This window comes from Suncus etruscus, chromosome 11, assembly GCF_024139225.1.
Source record: "Suncus etruscus isolate mSunEtr1 chromosome 11, mSunEtr1.pri.cur, whole genome shotgun sequence".
In the NCBI taxonomy this organism is placed as follows: Eukaryota; Metazoa; Chordata; class Mammalia; order Eulipotyphla; family Soricidae; genus Suncus; species Suncus etruscus.
The window spans coordinates 28,588,363-28,611,144 of NC_064858.1; the positions used below are offsets into that span (position 1 = coordinate 28,588,363).

Consider the following 22,782-nt stretch of genomic DNA (forward strand, 5'->3'; position numbering starts at 1 on the left):
TAATTGGCTATATAAATCTGAAATTCTAGACTAGACTAGAAAATGTGGTAATCATGAGTATACAGATTCAATACATAGGAGAATGATAGAATAAAGAAAACCACTAAAACTGCTTCTTCCCTACTTAATTAATACTCTTTATTATGTACTGCATTTATTTTTTATAAACTCTCAAAATCTTTTTTTTTATTTTGACCAAAGTGGATTACAAATCATTCACAGTAGTATTTCAGGTACATAGTGACATTGAATCGGGGGCATTCCCACCACCAATGTTGTCCTCCCTCCACCCCTGTTCCCAGCATGCATCCATATGGCCCCTCCTTTGCCCCCTGGGCTGCTAGTATAAGTGGTCCCTTCTGTGTCTAGCCTGTTGTAGATTGGGTATTGTTTCTGTTGTAAACTCCAAAAAGTTATCTGGGGTATTTTTGTCTTTTCTGCTCTGAATACTGATCTATCAGCAATACAGTAAAAAAGGGAAATTGCACAGAACAGTGTCTGACTTGGTAAGATTCAACAATATCTGTTGATAAGAATCTATGACTTGGAGCCAAGTCAGTAGCACAGCAGGTAGAGCACTTGCCTTGTATCCAGCCAACTAGGGTTTGATTCACTGCATTCCATATGGTCCCCTTGAGCTTGCCAGGAGGAGTAATTTCTGGGCATGGAGCCAGGACTAACTTCTGAGTGCTCCCAGGTATGGCCACAAAACAAAACAAAACAAAACAAAAAGAACCTATGAATTTTGTTTTGTTTTAGTAAAGCTCCTGTATTTTATATTTGATTTAGAAAATCTCCTACTTTTTGAGGTCATAGACAATTTTCTTTTCTTCCTAGGGAATTACAAAATTGCATTTCATATCTATGCCATACTCCATGTCTCCATGTGGAACTAAATACTGTAAGAATCTAATTATTTTCACACATTTCTTCATTGCTTGAGAAAATCCAGTTAGTTAGCATAACATTAAGGCATTTTCATCATTTGGATTCACTTTCTATTTCTTGCATTATCTGTAACTTCCTGTGGAGTGTTGCTTTAATGACCCTCAACTACTTGAAAATCTTGAGCTCTTCTAGACAATGCAGTTAGATATGTGCAAGATATCTTCGCCGTTATCTTGGCTGGGTATTTGTGAATCCAAGAACAGTCCCCAGAATGAGAAATTACTTCCCATCCCCTTGTCCCCTTTCGGGGGAAGACCTTGGTAATATTTATCCGCAGCAAGTAGTAATCCACACAGACAAGAACGATAGGGTTTAAAAGATCGGGCAAGGAGAGCCAGAGAATCCTCCTGCAGCCAGCAGCTTTTCACAGAAGGCCCCCTCACTCCTGTCCCTCAAGCTATTTATTGCCAACTCCACAGCGCCCCACCTGGAAGGGTTAGGTGGGGCAAAAGTCACAGAACAATCCTAAGGAAACACTCTTAAATACAATTCCAAGAATCATCTTATGGAAACTTTTTCATATGCTACAGATATGCAACAGTAATAAGGAAAATTATACATTATTAAAACACAAAATCACTATTTGTGGATCATTTAACTGCATTTATAAATTTTTAAGAAAAATGTCAGCAACAAAATTAATAAAAAATTAGAATAACCTCATATTTTCATTTATAAAGGTAATAAATCTCACACTGTTTGGTTGTAAAATTGTCAAATAGCAAGGAAAACTTACCATATAATTACATCTAAATTTTATGTTTGTTTGTTTTTATTCTTTTTTGGTGGAGAGAGATCACATCCAGCAGTTTTCAGGAACTACTCCTGGCTCTGCTGTCAGGCATCAGTCTTGGGGGTGCTCAGGAGACATGCAGAGAATATACATTCTCCACTATTTTATCTCTCTGGCCCCTCAATCTAAATTTCAAACATTTTTTTTTTTTAGTTTTGTTTTTGGGCCACACCTAATGGCGCTCAGGGGTTACTCCAGGCTCTGCTCTCAGAAATCGCTCCTGGCAGACTCGAGGGACCATATGATTGGCCAGAAATCTAACCCACTCCTTCCTGGGTAGGTCACGTGCAAGGTAAACAACCTGCCACTGTACTATCGCTCCAGCCCTAAAGCATCATTTTCTTGAAGGCCTTCCCCACATATACTGAATTCACATGAGACCAGGAAGTGAAGACAAGGAGATATGGTTACAAAGATGCCATGGTTGGCCATGGTGATGGAAGTCACAGAGAAGCCTGGAGGTCTAGTTTATCTTCACTTGCCACCACGGTAAAGATCCCTGAACTGAACTGGTTGAGAAAAGGCAATTCATTGGTAACATATGTAATGATGAAGAAGCATCTCCTTGTATTTTGCAGAAAATCCACATGATCACCCAAAGCACTCTAAGATCATCACCTTTATTATTCACTGAGGCAGCTGATCATACTGGCTTCTGACTCACTGTTTCATAATTTCTACCTTATACCACACAAATCAAAATATTTCTCCTTTCCTGCATGGCTGTACTATAGACATCCCCAATGATAAAGAAAACATAAAAATTGTTCTCTCATAAACATGAATTCTTCATGTAAATGACTTCTGATGGGAATAGAGGAGTAGAATATAAAGTATCACCCATCCATTCTATTTTTTTTTTTTGAAAACTCCCAAATTGATGCTCTTCATCCTCCCTCCCCCTGCCTGCCTCTGGGAAGACATTTTGCCTCTCTCTCTCTCTCTCTCTCTCTCTCTCTCTCTCTCTCTCTCTCTCTCTCTCTCTCTCTCTCTCTCTCACTCTCATATCCCCCTCTTTTAAAGAGGTGGCAGCTACTTCTTTTTTTAGAGATTCTTCTAAACTATCTAGTTCAACTTTACCCTCTGTACAAAAAAAAATCTTCATTGTTTTTCTCCCTCTCCCTTCCAAAATCTTCATTTTTGTACATAGTCCATCCCATGGACTGTTGTACACATTAATTTTATGAATCACTGGCCTAAGTAATTTCTATACTCTAGCTTTCAGTATCTTAAAATCACTAGGAAGCTTCTTAGTAAGTATACTCAGTATGTACCATCCTGCAACTTGGGGGAGAGAAAAGGTTACAGGCTAGGTTCCTTCAATGCTTCAGGTAGAAGTTCATATTATGGCTATTTATCAGTTCATATTATGGCTATTTATAAGGGTAAGGCAAAAAAAGTTGAATTACACAGAGGGATAAACCAGCTTCCATGATACTATCTCAAGTGGCTTCACATAGCAGAAGGCCTTCAAGTTCCATCAATGTTGGCACAAATGACAAGATCAAGCAAAGTGGAGAAGAAAAATGAATGAGCTGGGATGAAGCTCATGTGGTGGAGCACAGGTCTTGCATGTGTGAGACAGTGAGCTGAATTCCCAGTACCCCAGAAGCCCTCTGAGCAACAGCCACATCAAAAACAGCCAAAAAGAATATTAGAGAATCAAATACCAGATTATTTTACTCATATATGCGAATGAAAATAAAACAACAAAAATAAAACAAACTCTTGGTTATGGAGATTCTTATTTTTAAAAATGAAGATATCATCTGATCAATGATACCATTTACAGGCACTTAACTGCAAGCTATGAAACACTAATGTGAAAGGATATTTGGTCATAACAGTAGTCATTATTCACAATAGCCAGAACATCCTCCTAAATGCCCATGAGCAAGACTAGATAAGGAAGCTGTGATATAGGCTTTCAATGGAACACTGCTCTGCCATTAAAATGATGAAAGTGTTCTATTTGGGGTAAAATGGTTGAAATATGAGGTGATTATGCTAAACAAAATATGTCAAGAAGTTAAAGCTACTTATGTGTTTCTATATTTTATGTGTCTCATATATATATACATACATATATATGTATGTATTTTTTTTAGGGGAGAGCGTGAACACAGTCCCCCACTACCACAAATTATGCAGTCGAGTTTCCCACATTTGGGGAAATCGCAGGGGTCAGCACACCCGGAGTGCAATGGTGAGCCCCGCCCTGGGGAAACCACCTTCATGATCATGGTATTTCCCCTGCCAGGTAAGCATGTGTCTTATATTTTTATGAGTGGTTTCAATCGTGTGAAATATGAATAACTAAAGCAAGAAAACTTGAAGGAAAACAAAAGAAATTGTATTTCTAGGCTCTGAAAGCTACAGTAGCAACTGAAGGAAAGAAGGGCTGGAAGGAATGAACTGAAGGATCTTTTTAGTGGTGGAAGGGCAATGGTTCTTGGTGATGGGAACAATAAATCCTAGAAAGTTATAAATCTATTTTCGTTTTTAGGCCAGCTCTTTGGGCAGGGAGATGTCTTTGTTTTGATTTGGTTTGGGGGCCACAATCAGCAATACTCAGGGTTTATTCCTGGCTCTCAGCTTGGGGATCATTCTTCACAGGGCTCACTAAACCATAAAGGGTGCCAGGTATTGAAACTGATTGACCACAATGTACAATACAAGCACCCTCCCCAATACACCATTGCTCTAGACCCAATTCTTTCTTTTCTTCACTTCTCATTTCCCTCTGTTGCCTCCAACCCACCCTTCTCGTGCAATGGCATATCTCCTTCCACTTATATGGTTTTTTTTCCCATGGACCCCTAGGAATAGCCTGGAGGCCCCGGGGAATTTAGTAATGCTGCTCTAAATATTCATAGAACCAGCACACATGCAAGGGTGGGGAAGGGGAGGAAGCACGCATTTGATTATATATGATTCATGCCCACAACCCTGGGGCCTAAATAGAACCAACTGCTGGTCCAAGAAGAGAGCTTATAGGACTATGCATCCTGGCTTGTGCAAGACCCTGTGCTCCACCCCAGCACCACCAGTGATGCTCCTGGTATCCCCTAATTACCAGCAGCTGGAGCACAGCTGAAAGAGGTCCATCCCTATTAAAGAAAGAGGGGAAAGAAAGAGCAAATTATAATAATTACAATGACCTTGTTTCTTGTGTGCCATGTATGCTATCTAATTCCTCCTTACTCTGCTTTCTCCCTCTTCTCAAAGTAGTCCAAAGGGTTGGGCAGAGAGCATTTCTGAAATGATCTGCAATGGTCTCTTTCTGATAGCCATTAATAAAAATGTTATGGGGGAGATTGGAGAGATTGTACAGGCATTTGTTCCCTTTGAAGTGGTATGTTGTTACTACTTAGTCAATGTTTCATAGAGAAACGAATAAGTAGTACTTGTTCTTAGTTGAAATGCTACCCTTCTTTTAAAAATAAAATAAAATAAGCACAACCACAGGACATAATATCTCCCATCTTGCTCAAACATTCACATTAGAGCAGAAACCCAATGAAATGATGTAACTAGTCACCACCTTTGAACTGAGAGTGTTTGCAGAATTTTCAACCTCATGAAGAATATAAATAGCTCTGAAGATAGCTTTGGACATATTATGTATAATATTAGAAGCAAATCGTTTTTCTTCATGTAGGGAAAGAAATGGCAAATGCTCCTTCTTAGAAGAAAATATCAAAATAGGAGGCCAATATACAAAAGAAAATCAGCCAACCAAATAGAAATAGATAGCACCAACCAAATAGAAAATACAACTTTAAAAATGACATCTAAAAAGCATCAGCTACTATATAGTTAAAAAAATTTTTAATTAAATAAAAAATAAAAAAAATTAAATCTCAAAAAAAAGCATCAGCTACTTAGTAATTTAATTTCTAAGTGACACTCTTTATATTAAAACAGTCATATATATACATAAATTCTTTGATTGAATCACCATATGATACACAGTTACAAAGCTGTTCATGATTGAATTTCAGTCATAAATGTACAACACCTTTTTTTCTTTTTTTTTTTTGGTTTTTGGGCCACACCCGGCGTTGCTCAGGGGTTACTCCTGGCTGTCTGCTCAGAAATAGCTCCTGGCAGGCACGGGGGACCATATGGGACACTGGGATTCAAACCAACCACCTTTGGTCCAACACCTTCTACCAGTGCACTTTTTTCACCACCAATATCTCCAGTTTTCCTCCCACCCTCTTTCCTGCCCTCTCTGCTGCCTGCTTCTGTGACATTTTTCTCCTCTCTCTTTATCTTCCTTTTTTCCTTTTAAACACTGTGGTTTTAAAATATTGCTACTGAAAGGGTATCAGCGATATCCTGAAAGGGTATAAAGCGAGAAACATTATCACTTTACCTCCTTGCAGCATAAAACACAGACTTTTTTTTTTAATTTTTCATTGAAACCATTGTGATTTACAAAATTCTTCATAGTTGCGTTTCAGACATAGAATGTTTTAGGGCCGATCCCACCACCAGTGTTGACCTTTCTCCACCAATGTTCTCAAAGTACATCTCATGCCACCACCTCTACCCCTCAGTCCACCAGCATAACAGGCCCATTTTAAGATAAAACGCAGTATTTAAACTGCAAAATGTTGTTGAGAGAGACATATTCATGAATCGTAGATTCAATGTTATGAAAAATATCAAATCCTCGAGAACCGATCTATAGATTTAATACGATCCAATTTAAATCTTACATAAATGTTTTGACAGTGTGAGAGAAATTGGGGAAAACTAGGGAGTGAAAAAAAAAACTGACAAGGACTTAAAAGCATCAAAGAGAGAAAAACAAGGTGGTAAAGAATTACAGTCACAAGAAGAGGTGAAAACAAGGTAAGGAAGATTTATGGACATAGAAGCACCCAAATCACAGAGTGTAGAAACTGAAGCAAAACAGTTTACTGCAATGCTTCTCAAATAGTGGGGCGCACCCCCCAGGGGAGGGGGGAGCGAGGCTCTGAAAAGGGGGGCGGGTTTGAGCTTGGCAAACACTGTCATAACAAGCTAAGCACCATGTTTATGTCTCTGTATCTCTCTGGAGCTGAGAGTTGCTGTGTCCTGCTCAAACCCTGCTTCGAAAAGCTATGCATTGCAAAACGTACTCATTGTAGCCATTAATCCAGACATCACCTCTGATTAAAAAAATCAGCTCAAATTATTTTATATATTTTTGTTTTGCAGGTTAAAGTTTTTTTTAATAAAGATGCTATTTACAGTCACGCGGGGGAAGTGAAAAATGTTTGCTTCTTCCTGGGGGGCATGACAGAAAATTAATTGAGAAGCACTGGTTTAGTGTAAAACCCTTTGTTCTTCAAAGCCACATCAGCCTTGACCACAGGGTTGCTTATGTAAACCTGCTTGCTTGCTTGCTTGTTTGTTTGTTTGTTTGTTTCCACTTTCAAAGACATAAAAATGAGTGGATCCTTTGAAGTCTCCAGAGCTACCTGAATTCTTGGTCCTCGAAACAAATTTCTTTCTCTTCCACCCACTTTAGCTGCAATCATGATTCTTTGACTTTCCTAACAGCTTAGTCAAAATTCAATTTGTGAAAAAGGTATTCACTGCAACTTATAAAATAACAGTTTTTAGTCAACTTTGCTGAATCAGTGAGATACCAATATGAAAAGTTTGAGTCTCAAACCTTTATTTATTTTGCTTGTTTGGGTAGGGGGAGCCCACACCTGGCAGCACTCTCAGGTTATTCCTCCTGGTAGGCTCGGGGAACCATATAGGATGCCTGGGATCAAACCCGAATTTGACACATAGAAGGGAAATGCCCTACCCACTGTGCTATCACTCTGGCCCCATCAAACCTCTATTTTGTTGTTGTTGTTGTTGTTGTTTTTGTTGTTGTTGTTGTAGCTTCCGGGCCACACCCGGTGGCACTCAGGGGTTACTCCTGGCTCTGTACTCAGAAATCGCTCCTGGCAGGCAAGGGAGACCATATGGGATGCTGGATTCAAACCAGCGCTGGTCCTGGGTCTACCGCTTGCAAGGCAAACACCCTACCACTGTGCTATCTCTCCAGTATTAATACCTCTATTTTTTTTAATATAATTTTTATTTTGATCATAGTGGCTTACATATTGTTGACAATAATATTTTAGGTACATATTTACATAAAATCAGGGGGGCTTCCCATCCCCAAATTGTCCTCCCTAACCCTCCGTTTTTGTCCTACCTCCCATTTCCTCTTCCCTCACCCTCAGGGCGGTTAGAATATATGGTCCCCTCTGTATCTAACCTACTACTTAGTAGTCTTGCATCAGTTTGGTCTTGCTGCCTCCCTTAGTTCCCCCTGTAAGTGGGGGCAGGGCTAGCTAGTTCAAGTTACGTGGTTTTGCCTGAAAAAGAGAAAGTAAATAATCTGGAGTAAGGGTCTAATACCCCGAAAATGGGTAGAATCCTTCTAGAGGTTCTCATCATCAATTTGGGAAGTGAATGAGAACAAGAAGGTGAAACACTCCACCAGTACCAAAGGAAGTGTCAAATATCCAGTGAGGACTCCGGTTATATCGATAGGCACCACAAAAAACAGATAAAAAAATATTAAAAAAAATAAGAAACAAACAAACAAAAAAGAAAAAACAAAAAAAAAAAAAAAAAAAAAAAAACACGCCGTGGTCTTGAAATAAGAAACATGGCGTAGCACAAAACGAAAGAAGAGAAAGGAAGAGAGAAAAAAAAATAAGACTAATTGGGGACAACAATTTCAATAATCACATCCAAACAGAGAAATCGACCAAAATAGCTAGGTAAATAAAAATAATAATAACGATAATAAATGAAGGTAAGATATATATATATATAAATGTCCAAGGTTTTGTGTTTTTTGTATTTTTGTTTTTTTTTCCCTCCTGCCCTGGCACAGTAAATATTGGGGTTATTCGAAAAGGAATTCACTTGCCCTATGCGATATGGGGTTTCTCCGTCCTTGGAGTATAGTGTCATGGGAATACCTCTATTTTTTTAATCATCATGAGATACAACATTGTTCATAATTGAGTTTCAGACATACAATGTTCATACAACACTCATCCCTTCAACCGTGCACATTTCCTACTACCTATGTCCCCAATTTCCTTCCAGCCCCACCCAAGCCTACATATATGATAGACACTTCTCTCTCTTTTTTCTCTCTCTATCTTTCTCTCAGTTCTCCACCTCCTCCTCCCCTTCTTTCCTCCCTTTTAGGCAATGTGGTTTAAAATATTGCTACCAAAGGGGCACCATTCCTATTCATATCACTTTAAAATATATTTTAAGCACATATTTCTTGTCCACAGTGATCATTTCCAATATCAATACTATTGTATCTCCTCCCTCTTTGTGGCAAGCTTCCTACCAAGGATCAATCCTTTTGGCCCTCTTCTCTATTGAGTATTTTACCTTAGTGTAGGGTTTTCTTAATATTCCACAATAGAACAAGATCATTCTATGCTTATCTCTTTCCCTCTCATTTATTTCATTAAGAATACAATTCTTCTATGTATAAGCAAATTTCATTACTTCTTTTTTTCTAATATCTGCCTAGTGTTTCATTGTGTAGATATACCATTATTTATTTATTCTCTTATCTTCTCTGGCACTTGAATTGTTTCCAGATTTTGAAAATTATAAAGAGTGCAGAAATAAACATAGTAGTGCCTTTTCTACATTGCGTCAAACTTCTATCTTATTTATAGAATGTGCAATCCTCAGTTCCAGGTGGTTTGTAAATCTAAATGAGAATGCCAAAATATTAGGAATTCAACAAAAAATGATAATAGGATGTTCTATGACTCTTTGAACAGAGATTTATTAAGCAGGATATAGAAAACACTAACTATAAATATAAAATATATAATCAGTCATATGATAAGAAAATAAAATATTTTTCTTCAAAAAAATAGCTAAGAAGTGAAAAATAAAGTTCCATAATAGAAGTAGTAATCTATCTTACTATAAAAAACAAGGCTTAAATCCTAAACTTCTAAAATCAGTAAGAGGAAAGATAACAAGCCAATTTAAAAATTGAACAAGAGGGCCCGAAGAGATAGCACAGCGGCACTTGCCTTGCAAGCAGCCGATCCAGAACCTAAGGTTGTTGGTTTGGATCCCGGTGTCCTATATGGTCCCCCGTGCCTGCCAGGAGCTATTTCTGAGCAGACAGTCAGGAGTAACCCCTGAGCACCGCCAGGTGTGGCCCAAAAACCAAAAAAAAATAAAACAAAAAAAAATTGAACAAGAACATTGAACAAGCACTTTCTAAAAGACATTCAAATAATCTAAAGATATTTGACTTTTTTAGTCACAATACAAATTGAAATCATTCTGAGATATTATGACCATATGCCATGATAGCTAAAAATAAAATTAGTTGGCACTACCAAGAGTTGGCAAGAATGAAAAATATGATAGGAATTTCATAATCACTTGGTTAGTTGTTGATATTTTGAAGTTCTAGGAACCTAATACAAATGTCAGACATGCAAACACCCTAGGTTCCATAAAACCACTCTGGATCACCATTTTCGACCCGGAGCAGCTTCATAGAGTCATTTTCTCTAACAAGATGTAAACGAAGTCATGAAAGATCATGGGTACACCAGACCATGCAGCAGAAAGTTGGCCATCCCAGGAAAATAGGGTAGACTAAGCCCTACCCTATCTATGCCATGTCTGCTGCCTCAATCACCCAGAATCACTATTTTCATGATCGCCTTTTTTCATCATCTACCCTCTCCGATTCACTGCAGAGACACCAATCTGACCAAACTTAAGCTATGCTGGTTTGGGGACTGATATTACCAGGGTTTTTTTTGATCAGTATGAGCACCCTTCCCCACCATCACCACCAGCATATCTTCCTTCTTCCAGAAGACCTAGCAGTCATAACCATACCCAACATGGTTCAAACTGGACTAGTTCCATAGACTCACTCTTTTCTCGAATGAGATGTAAACCAAGCCATGAAAGATCATGGGTACACCAACCGGCCCACACACAGAAAGCTGACCATCTTGGAAGGGCAGGGTGGGCCAAGCCCCCACCCTGCCAGCTGAGTATATGTCCCTAAATGTCATAATATTAGTAATAGTGCTTTGAATATCTGGACATCATTTGTTTAATGCTGTCATCTCTATAGGAATATCAACTTAAGTATGGACACCTGGGCCAAAGAGATAGCATGCCTTGCATGCAGAAGGATGGTGGTTCGAATTCCAGCATCCCATATGGTTCCCCGAGCCTTTCAGGAACGATTTCTGAGCATAGAGCCAGGAGTGACCCCTGAGCACTGCCAGATGTGACCCAAAAACCAAAAAAAAAAAAAAAAAGGACACCTAACAACAGGAGATTACTAAAACTTCTGCCATTGTATTGATTACTTCATTGGAGATACAATATTTTTCACAAATGTGCTCACAACTGTATTTTTTCCTCTTTTCTTTCTTTTTTTTTTTTTTTTTTTTTTTTTGGGGTCACACCCGGCAGTGCTCAGGGGTTATTCCTGGCTCCAGGCTCAGAAATTGCTCCTGGCAGGCACGGGGGACCATATGGGGCGCCGGGATTTGAACCGATGACCTCCTGCATGAAAGGCAAACGCCTTGCCTCCATGCTATCTCTCCGGCCCCCTCTTTTCTTTCTTTTTTAAATTATCTTCTCTTTTTATATTTTTCTATTTTTTTTAATAACTTTCTTTAACTTATCTGGAAATAAATTATTATCAGTTATGTCAACTATGTGATGCATTTTTTTTTTTTTTTTTTGGTTTTTGGGTCACACTCGGCATTGCTCAGGGGTTACTCCTGGCTGTCTGCTCAGAAATAGCTCCTGGCAGGCACCAGGGACCATATGAGACACCAGGATTTGAACCAACCACCTTTGATCCTGGATTGGCTGCTTACAAGGCAAACGCCACTGTGCTATCTCTCCGGGCCCTATGTAATGCATTTTCTTTCTTTTTTTTTTTTTTTTTTGCATTTTCTTTAAATAAATATTTTTATAATTTCTGAGACCCACTCTGCAAACATAATTCAACACTGTCCCAAAACAGGTTCCTAATGAACAATAGTTTTTCTGGATTACAAAAGCTGCATATCTTTATTTACTCTAAGACATTTCTAGAAGGTTCACAGTAACATTCTTAGTATTACCTCAAACTGTGGCCTTATTATACAAAAAAAGTACTACAACTGGTGAAGGGGGGGTGTTCTTTACATGACTGAAACCTAATCACAATCATATTTGTAATCAAGATGTTTAAATTAAGAAAAAAATTACTGAGTGTGGAGAATCAAGTCTTGTAGCAAAAAAAACTGAAACAACATCACAAAAGAAAATTGCCAACAAAAACAGAAAAATTAAATTTTCTGATAGTTTTTACTAGGAATTTCAGAAGCAGGTAGGATGCTTTGCACTAACAATTCCATTTGGGACTTCAAGGCGAGCCAGTTAGCCTCAAATTCCTTGCCATTCCCCTTTTTTGTTCTGGACACAAGTACCTTCACTTGGTTAAAAGAAAAGAAAAGAAAAGAAAGAAAAGACTGAATCATACATTACAGTCTATTTCTTTTTCTGCGTATATGTTATCATTCACTAAAACAGTTTTAGTCCTAGAAATTTTATAAAACAGAAGTTTTCTTGGGGCCAGAATGACAGTATGACAGGTAGGATGCCTACCTTTTTGGTTAAAATTTACAACTTGGGCTTTTTCCATCATCTTAGACTCATGTAGAGGCCTGGACTAATTAAAAGACAGAAATGGCTAGAAGTCTTTGTTCTAAAGACGTTTGCTAGCTATAAATGGGGTCTCCAGAACCAGAGGGAGTACATAGCTCTTCTTAAAATGAAGGTGTTCATGCCCGAGATAAAATTGAATTCTATCTGGGCAAGCAATTTGTGCTTATGTTTACAAAGTAAAGAACAACACTGTGACTCCTGGTGGCAAACCTAACAAAACCAGAATGATCTGGGAAAAGGTAACCCATGCCCATGGAAACAGTGGCATGATTCAAGCCAAATTCCAAAGCAACCTTCCTGCTAAGGCAATCGGTCATGGAATACATGTGATGAGGTACCCCTCAAGGATTTAAAGCTTACTAAAAAGTAAATAAATAAAATGCAGATACTTTAAAAGAAATTTAAGAGCTTGGTTTCACCCAAAACAAATATCATCTCTGGTTTACTTTATGTCTGTTTATAACTTGGTTTCACCCAAAACAATGATGATCCCTAGTTTCTTTGTATTTGTTTATTTACAACTTGGTTTCAACCATAACAGAGATTTTCCTACTAACTATCTTGTTTTACATGTCTCAAACATACCTGGGCAGGACTGGCTCAGGATAGGCCTTCTGTCCTTATTCCCCCTCCTGGGGGTGGTCTCTATACTCAATAAAAACTACACTTTTGGCAGGCAGTTCTCTTTCTCTTGCTTGACGAGGCAGTTATTTATTCAACCACCAGCCTAGTTTGGATTATTTCCTGCTGCAATCCCTGCTCCAGACCTGCTTTCCCAAGGTGGTGTCATGGAGCTTTTACATATCTTACATACAACTGAACCGGGTTACATTCCCAGCTCCTCACAGGTGCTGTGGACCCACAGGTCCACGAAATCATGTAGTCTGATCCAGGTACATAATGGGACAGACATGTATGCTGCTCATCACCTGCCTTTGGCCTGTCTGCCTGCACCCCATAAGGTTCCCTATTCTCTTTAGTAATGATATCTGAATGCAGATACAGGCTTTGCAGAAACAGGTTTAAGCACTTCCATAACACTCCCCCGCTTCCGAGAAAAAAAGGCAAGAGAGGTTTTCTTTCCTTTGCTCACAACCATGGAGGGATCTCAAAAGCTCCTCGATGAAGCCAATTAAACCAGTGCCCTTTGGTCCCTGGCTGGCGTCTGGCTGCTGCCTTCTTCCTGAGGCTGAGTATTTATCAATCTCGGCTGTACCACGTTTTGTTTTTGTGGCTCTTTCTCAAATTGCCCCCCTACAGCTGCAATTTGGTCTTGCTTTCCTTACATGGATCTAATGCTGATGAGACCAGACTTCGTTGAATCTCTTAAACACATTTTCCATTTCTTAATTGCAATGATAGCCATAACACAAACTGCAGAAAAACAACCTTCTTCCCCATCCATCTCAAACACGTGAAAACTAATGATTCATTTAGACAGTAAGCCATGCTTTTTATTTTCAACATGCTTTTACTTCGTTCCAGCATTCTCATTTTAAATTCCATTGATTTTTGCTGTTTCAATTTAGCCTTCAAAAAATAAACCAATTTTTTTTCAGTTGTCTGAAATGTTTATGAACTTACTCTGGATGGTCCAGGATAAGGCCTCAAACCATTTTATCCTATTCTTGAAAGCACTGTAGAAATACACACAGTCAACCTCCACCCAAGCATTCTGGAAGCTTGCACAAAAGAAACCAATTTTTATGGATTCTTACTGCAAATTACAATCATTGTTGGGTAAACATCACTTTAATTATTTTTGGTTAGTTTTGGTGGTGAGCTATCTGGCTGGCCCATACCTCTGTATACCTTTTCCATTAATTTATTTATCAAGGGGGGTTTTGGGTAATATCTGGCAGTGTTCAGGACTTACTCCTGGCTCTATGCACATGTATCACTCCTGGCAGGGCTCAGGGCAATACCAAAGATTTAACCCAGGTCAGCAATATGCACAGCAAGAGCCTTGTCCCTGTATTATTTCTTTGATCTGATATACCATTTTCAAAATCAGAAAGTACATAACTTATACTAAATGGTATGTTGATGTTCCAAATCCCAAACAATTTTTCTTGGTGCAGTTTGGAAGCCACACCAGAAGATACTCAGAGATTATTCAGGGGACTTATATATGATGCCAGAAATGAAACTCAGCTCAGTTACATCAGGACAAGCACCCTACCCACTATACTATCATTCCAACCCTATAGCCCCAATTCTTAATACTTTTTTTCACTTTTGATTAGTTTGTTGCAGAGATATGGAACATCTCACTCACAGATTCACAAAGTCATGTGGTCTGGTCCTAGTACATAAGGAACAGACATGCATGCTGTTCATCACCTGCCCTTGTCCTATCTGCCTGCATTGTATAGCTCAAGAAATGATGATATAAATATCTAGGTTGTCATTGGTAAGGAAAAAATAGAGTTCCTTCCCTCTGGTATTCCATTAGAATCACAGTGACTAAAATTGCCTCTGAAGAAAGAAGAGTTACTGAATAGAGAACTCAAAGGGCTGAGTACCTACCTTACGTTCAAAAAGCTTGAGTTGAATGCCCAATACTATATAGTTCTCCAAGCAACACTAGAAGCAACACCTAAGAACAGAGCCAGGCGTAAACCTTAAGAACCATCAAATGTGGCATAACCACCCCTCAAAAAAAAAAAAAAAGAATAAAGAATTATATTTTAGGGACTGGAGGAATAGTAAAGTAAATAACTTTCTTGCCTTGCATAGAGCCAACATGGGTTCTATCTATAGCATCCTGTAGTCCCTGAGATTCACCAGGAGTAATTCCTGAGCCAGAAATAATCCTTGGTGTTAATATCCAGCTGTGGCCCCCAAAAATACAAAACTAAATGAATAAAAAATTTTATTTAATGACCAACTTTTCCAAAGGGCATAGTAGTAAATATATAAAGCTGTCAAGTGGTCAATAATTACTGGTACAAAATGAACCATGCAAATGGCCCCCTCTAGGGAATACTCAATTTTTTATTATTAAGCTATCGGAAAGAGCAGAATCCACCAAGTATAATTTAAATAAGGTTATAAACCTAGAACCAGAGAGTATTATTAAAGGGGAAGTTAAGGTGTTTGTCTTGTATGTGGCCAACCTTAATTAGATGCCCAAAACTGAATGGTCTCCTAACCATCTTCAGGAAGAACTTTTGAGACTAGATAAGAGTAGCCCCTGAGCACTGCCAGGTATAGTCCCCAAACCCTAAATAGTTTCTATTCCAACTATTTTATTATTACTGTCATTGATCTAGCAAAATTTAGGCTAGTTTTTCTGTTATTTATTAGGTTATTCTGAATTCTTCATTAGAAAGTATTTTATTTATTTAACTGTATTTTGCATTTAGGTACATATGCTTGCACATAAACAAACATGAACAAATAATATACACATGACATAAGACTATTTTTCAATTGTGAATTAACTTATGAATTCACATTGGAATTGTTTTTATTTATTTTTGTTTGGTTGGCTTTGGTTTTTGGGTCACATCCCTCGGCACTCAGGGGTTACTCTTGGCTCTGCACTCAGAAGTCACTCTTGGCAGGCTCAAAGGACCATATGGGATACCAGGATTTGAACCAGAGTCCATCCTGTATTGGCTGTGTGCAAGGCAAATGCCTTAACCGCTGTGCTATCACTCCGGCATCTTATTTCTTAAAATTTTTATGACTATTTAAATATCATGATTTACATAAGTTGCTCATAAAACAATTATTTCTGAAATTCCATCTTTCAACACCAATTTCACCACCAGTGTATAATGCCTTTTACCATTGTCCCCAGGTTCCTACCTACCCCTAAGTCTGCCTCATTGGTGGGCAAAAATAATTTGCTTTATATTTATATTGCTTGTTTTCAACTAAGTGGTAATGGATTTATTGGGGAAAATTCAGCAATAACAATATTGTAAAAAATGGAATTATTAAGTTATTGTGGATTTACTAAGAAATTTGCTGCTAGTTCATCATTCTGTTATTGGTTTTTATTAAATTTGGGTGGCTCCTATGCTACATTGACATTTAATTTGGTGTGTTCTTACTGGGGTTTCAGAATTGAAAAATTTGGAGATATCATTGCCGCATAGTCTAGGAGTTCCAATTTCTGTAGCTTACATGAAGGCAGCTGTAGGACATGGCTATGGCTGCCAGGGCTTCCAGAAGTATGGGTGTAGGAAGGCTGTCCACCCTTATTCCTACAATACCCTGGAGATCTTAGCCAAAATACTAACACACCTGGAGTTTTGGTCTATTAGAATAGCATCTCTGCAGAGATCAGTGGTAAAGTGTTGAAGCTGAGCCATTGGCATGGTGTCTTCTGGATTGTGGGTACATCTACCTGGGATCAGGCAGGGTGACAACTTAACCCACCCTTTCTTCTGATAGTGACCCAGTTTTCAGCTGCAAAATTAGTGCACTCATAATTTTTTACAGGTTAGTTTGTATCTCTTTCAAAAATAAAATAAATCTATGGAACTGGCCAATGAGCAAACATGGCAGTGGCCATGTTTATATATAAACATTTATATATCTTCATTTATGTTTTAAATCATTTTTATTTAGGTATTGGTATTTATATTATTGTTACTCACATTTTTAATAGATGTATCATTACAATACCACAACCAAAACTAAGTATTCCATTTCCCAGGAACCTTTCCCCATTTTTCACAAACCTCCCATGCAAGCTCTGTTCTAGAGATGAAATCTTTTATTATGATGACTTTAATCATTTAGATAGGAATGATCTTTCTTAATCTAGTAGTGCCATAAGTCAATGCCATTCTCAATGTCCAATGTAAAAGATTAAAGAAGCTCTTTTAATGCTTCCTGAAAAATTGGTTTCAAGGCTATTAATTCCCTAAGCTTTTGCCTGTTTATGAAGTTCCATATTGTTCCTCCAAATCCAAATGACAATCAAAATGTTATTGGTGGTATGTTCATTTTATTGAATTTTTCTACTTTATCTCTCTATTTCCTTCTGGCTCATAGAGGCATTTTATACAGCTCTCCTGTGACTATTAGGGGCTTTTCTTTGTATGTAAATTCTTGCTGGTTTCAATATTCTGTATACACCTTTAGATTTTGTCATTTTGAGCAGTGTCTTAGAGTTTTCCCAGTTGAGTCATTTATATTAGAACCCTTCATGTCTCTTGGATATGGTACCTGTATCCTTCAACTTCAGGAAATTCTTATTTATAATTTCTTTAATTGGTGTATCATCACCATTGAATTTGCCAATCTATTCTTCAGGGACTCCTATGATTCTTATATTGTTCCACTTGAGCACACCCCATAATTCTGTTTTATGCTATTCATACCTTTCCACTTTCCATTGTTCTCTAGTGTTTTCTGACATCTCACCTTGATCTTTCCTTCCACTGCTATTAATCTGCTGCTCAGTGTCTATTAAGGTTTTTATATTACCAACCATACTCTTCATTTCTACTTGTAATTTCTCATTTCAACACTCATACTTTGTTCTGCTTTGCTGACTACTTGTGCCATGGTTCTTTAAGCTCACTGAATATTCTCATAATGATATCACTAAGGTCATTCCTGGATTATTGAGTTGGATGATGCTGGTTCAGCCTTCTCTGTTGTTGTTTTCATTCATTGATATAGGTGGCCTTTTATGCATCTTTACTATTGGATTTGCTATGCTCCTGCTGTGCTGCGGGTGAATCCCTAAGGAATCAGGATTGAAAATGCTCTTTTCTTTTCCTACCTGTCTTCACCCTGTAATATAAAATATAATCATGAGCAGTGTAAAACTTAATAAGAAGCTCTGAGGCTGGAGCTGTTGAAATGGTTGTCAGGCAATTAGGCTGCTGGAGTCTAGTTGAAAAGCATGGGTATCAGCTCAAAGTTCCAAAAGGCCTCAGAGTTATCATTCAGTAAAGTAATATTCCTTGTGTATTCCTTGTGTGTCAGCATGTAGAAGTTGAAAGGTTTTGGGCCAGTTAAAGTTACCTGGATTTCTTCTCATTTTAAATGATAGTTGAAACTAAATGCACTATTATAGCAAGACAAAAATGTACAGATAGAAGATAGAAGCACCACCATACCAAACATGGTAGGCTGATCTCTGTGTCCAGATTACTGGAGACTTTTTAAAATGGGGCAAGCTCAGTTCCTGCATGGGAAGGCCCACTTCCACTCACATTCAAATATTCAAGCTCTGTGACTGATCTCAGGGGGAAGCCACTGCCATGCTAACCCTGGTAGGCCAGAAATGCCATGGTGCTTAATCCCCCTAGTACAGTTGTGGGAGTATGAGGTGCATATATAAGCCCATAAAATCCCCAAAGTTCACAATGCTCACAACCCAATAGAAATAGTTCAATTAACCAAGAAAGTTGTGTATAAGACACTAAAATCAATTAGAAAAAAAATAATAGGACAAAGGCTCAACTAGAACATAAGGGCTCAGAAAATAACTTCAATAATACCATTATCAGATAAATTTTATAGGAAGCAACATAAACTAAATATATTGTGACTGCCAAGGGGACAGACCTGGGGAAATGTAACTTTATAAAAACTTTATTTAAAAGAAAATCTTTATTTTTTTCGGTGGGAGAAAGGCACATTGGTAGTGGGACTGGTGTTGGAATACTGAATACCTAAAATGTCTGTATTATGAAGAACTTGTAAATCACAGTGTTTAAATAAAGTTTCAAATGAGAAAAAACTTACATATGAAGAACAAAAACTAATAAACCTTAGCTTATAATTATAAGTTCAAAAATTGGAAAAGAATAATATCATGTGAATGAATAGTTTTAGCCCCTCCTATCCTACAATCAAGAGTCTCTACCAATAAGAATATGCATACTTGTAATATATTGAGTTTCATAAAATGATTATAAAACAGACAAATGAAAAGTACCAACATTCCAACAACTGTTTTTATAACTGACAACTGGATGGGAAAAAACTTTGATAGGTCTGATAGTGACCCTAAAGAAACATTCTTTTTCTACATGTTAGTGATTCCCATGGCAACTCTCCATCTGCTCCCCACTATTTTCACAGGCTTCTCAAATTAAGCTTACAAGTCAATGTTTCAAGTTATCTTTGTGTTTACATAAACCATATGGCTCTTTGACAAAGCTGATTATGCCAATAATGTTAAGCAAATATTTGTCATGTCTGTCTTATAAGAAAAAAATGGGGTAAAATGGAGATGAAGTAGGAATAGAAAACACTATTTCTAAAATTTATTCATTATGAATTTAAGTCAATGATTAAAGGCTTTTCACTAGTTTCCAAATAATAATTTGAGTGCATTCCATACAAAGGCATTCTACAAAAAAAAAAATTCTCAAGTTTATCAAATGCTTAAATTTTCTAGAAAATAAACATCTTTTTCCATTTAACTTTACATGAACAATCCTTACACATGTCTCATCCATATCATGTAAAAGGGTAAGGTGTAACTTGAAAATGAATTTACAAGGACAAAAGCAAACTTACAGGTGATAGGGCACTTGCCTTGCACACAGCCAACCTGGGTTCATTCCCCAGCATCCCATATTGGTCCGACAATCCCATCAAGAGTGGTCTCTTAGTGCAGAGTCTAAAGTAAGCCCTGAGCTTCTCTGAGTATGACCCCAAAACAACAATAAAATATAACATTTTAGAAGGCAGGTCAGAATAACTCAAACCAATTTAGAACTTTCTTACTCACTATCAAATTATTTTCTTACTCTTACTAGGAAACTATTTTAGAAATCATTTGTCCCATAAGAAATGCCCTCAATGTTATAAACAAAGTTAGAACTTGAAGATTGTAGGAGATAACTGACTGGCTAAAAATACCAGAAAAATACTATAGCAGAAGGCTATGCATGGCTATGCATTTGATCCTTGGTACCACAGAAATCTGTGCAATCTCTAGAAGATGGCCAGATATTCATGACCCTCACCACTAAAATGTGTGAGCCCCAACAAGGAATGCAAAAATCTATGAACACCTCACCAAGAAGTGCAATGTCTGGTAAGCATGTATGTAAATACCTCAACTACACTTGGCGCGTTCCACACCATGTGCAAGCACAGCTACGTGACTTCCACCCCCAGTAAAGCATGAGCTTATGTTTCACAACTAATGACCCCTAATAATCTCAACTATCACCAGAACCAGAGCAGCAAAAGAAAACTGAAGAGAGAGGTCAATGGGTTGAATACATGCTTTGCATGCAGGAGGTCCTGGTTGGATCCTTAGCACTGCAAAGAAGCAACCTAAAAGCAGAGAGCCCGGAGGTAGCCCCCAAACACTGTTAGGTGTGACCAAGAAAACACTAAATACGTGAATTCATATACATCAAATTTTCACCTGAGAGTTAGTCTTCAGTCTTATGTAACAAAAATTTTCAGTGACAAGCTCTAATGCAGAGGAAAAATCAACAAAACCCTTAACCCATTAAACTTTGGTCCAAAGAAAGCACCACTATTAGTGGATATATTTCCTACAAAAAATAAAAGATTTATTTAATTGGAGAAAGCGTGGGCTTGGTGCTACCCAGGCTGTACTTGCAGAAATCCCAGATTTATGTTTAGAGTCAATTCATTGGTGTTTAGGGGACCAGGTTATACCAGGGATTAGTCCAGGTCTCCTACATGCAAAGTCTGCTCAAAGCCCTTAATGCCGATATTGTGGCCAAATATTTGTTTTAAAGTATACATTTGAAGGTGCAAAAATGAACTTCAGATTACCCTGTGAAACTGATGCATCCCTGTTTTATGTCAGATTCTACATTAAATGTGAGGAGCAGGTAGACACCCTATTACTTAAACAAGATAATGAGATTCCCTAGCATCACTTTTCTCTCCTCTGGGACTGACCTTTGGTCCTGTCTTCTCTATTAGCTCTCTTTGGCATTGTATCCATTAAATGTCCAGTGAAACTAGTCTGAGGGAGTTGAACTATTCATCTGGACTCAGCTCAGTATCTCTGTCCACCAAGAGCTTCCCCAAGGAAGGAAAGCAAGCATATTTTTATAGGATACAGCAGTGTTTATCTCAAAGAGTTTAAACAGAAAAAGCAGCCCTGCGGCTGGAGTGGTGGCACAAGCGGTAAAGTGTCTGCCTTGCCTGCACTAGCCTAGGTCAGACCAAGGTTCGATCCCCCAGCGTCCCATATGGTCCCCCAAGCCAGGAGCGATTTCTGAGCTCATGGCCAGGAGTTAGCCCCTGAGCCTCACCGATGTGGCCCCAAAACAAAACAAAACATAACAAAATAAAAACAAAAGGCAGCCTTAAGTGAGCAAATACAGATAATGGTGTTTCCCAGGTTATGGCAAGCAGATGAGTACCCCAAGCTCCAGGATCCCTGCAGCACAATGTGAAAGCAAAGGCTAAAAGACAGCTCCTGAGTAGGTGAAAGATTCATCTGCCCTGTCACAGAAGCCCCAAACATGGTCTAGATCTCAAGTCCCTTTCAGAATCAATCAGTAGAAAGCTACATACTTCTTCCCCTAAATTTTCCTTCAAGGCATAACTATAATCTACATTGTATAACAAGGATGATTTGTTTAATGATGAATATTCCATTGTGACTTCTGTATGTCATGCATAGTGCATGTTCAACCTATTATGTATACATGCTTATCAGGCTATGTGTTATACACCTCCACATTTTTTTTACACCTCCACATTTTTATACATCTAACTTTTAGTTAGATCTACTTTATTTCCGTCTTTTCTTTTTTGTTGTTGTTGCTTTTATTTGTTTTCTTAAAATGTGAATTTTGTTTATCTATTTCATAAATAAAAGCATTCCATCTTTTCTTATTGTGACCAAAGCTAAAATGAACAGAAGTACAAACAGCTCTTTGAGATTTTGATTTCAATTCTTTTAGATAAGTGCTCAATAATAGTATTGTTGGACAGATGGTAAAATTTTTGGTTAATTTTATTTTCAGGAACCTCCATTCTGTTTTTCATATTAAAACTATTAAAAATGGGGCCGAAGAGATAGCATAGCGGTAGAGTGTTTGCCTTGCATGCTAAAGGATGGTGGTTCAAATTCCAGCATCCCATATGGTTCCCTGAGCCTGCCAGGGGCGATTTCTGAGCATAGAGCAAGGAGTAACCCCTGAGCGCTGCTGGGTGTGACCCAAAAAATAAAACAAAAAAATAAAAATAAAATAAAATATTAAAAATACATTACACAAACCATCACTCCATGTGGTCCCAAACCAAGGAAAATAATTTTATGGCTATAATATTTGTAAAATTTATACTCAGTTCCAATATGCCAT

The 22,782-nt window shown here is 37.9% G+C and overlaps 2 non-coding genes across 2 annotated transcripts; both read right to left on the minus strand.

Moving 5' to 3' along the window:
• Nucleotides 1-3,846: 3,846 nt before the first annotated feature.
• Nucleotides 3,847-4,009, minus strand: LOC126023620 (U1 spliceosomal RNA). Its single transcript, XR_007500729.1, has one exon. It is a non-coding gene; the product is annotated as a U1 spliceosomal RNA (small nuclear RNA).
• Nucleotides 4,010-14,050: 10,041 nt separating this feature from the next.
• LOC126023096 (small nucleolar RNA SNORA9) lies at nucleotides 14,051-14,182 on the minus strand. Its single transcript, XR_007500308.1, has one exon. It is a non-coding gene; the product is annotated as a small nucleolar RNA SNORA9 (small nucleolar RNA).
• Between the last annotated feature and the right edge of the window lie 8,600 nt (nucleotides 14,183-22,782).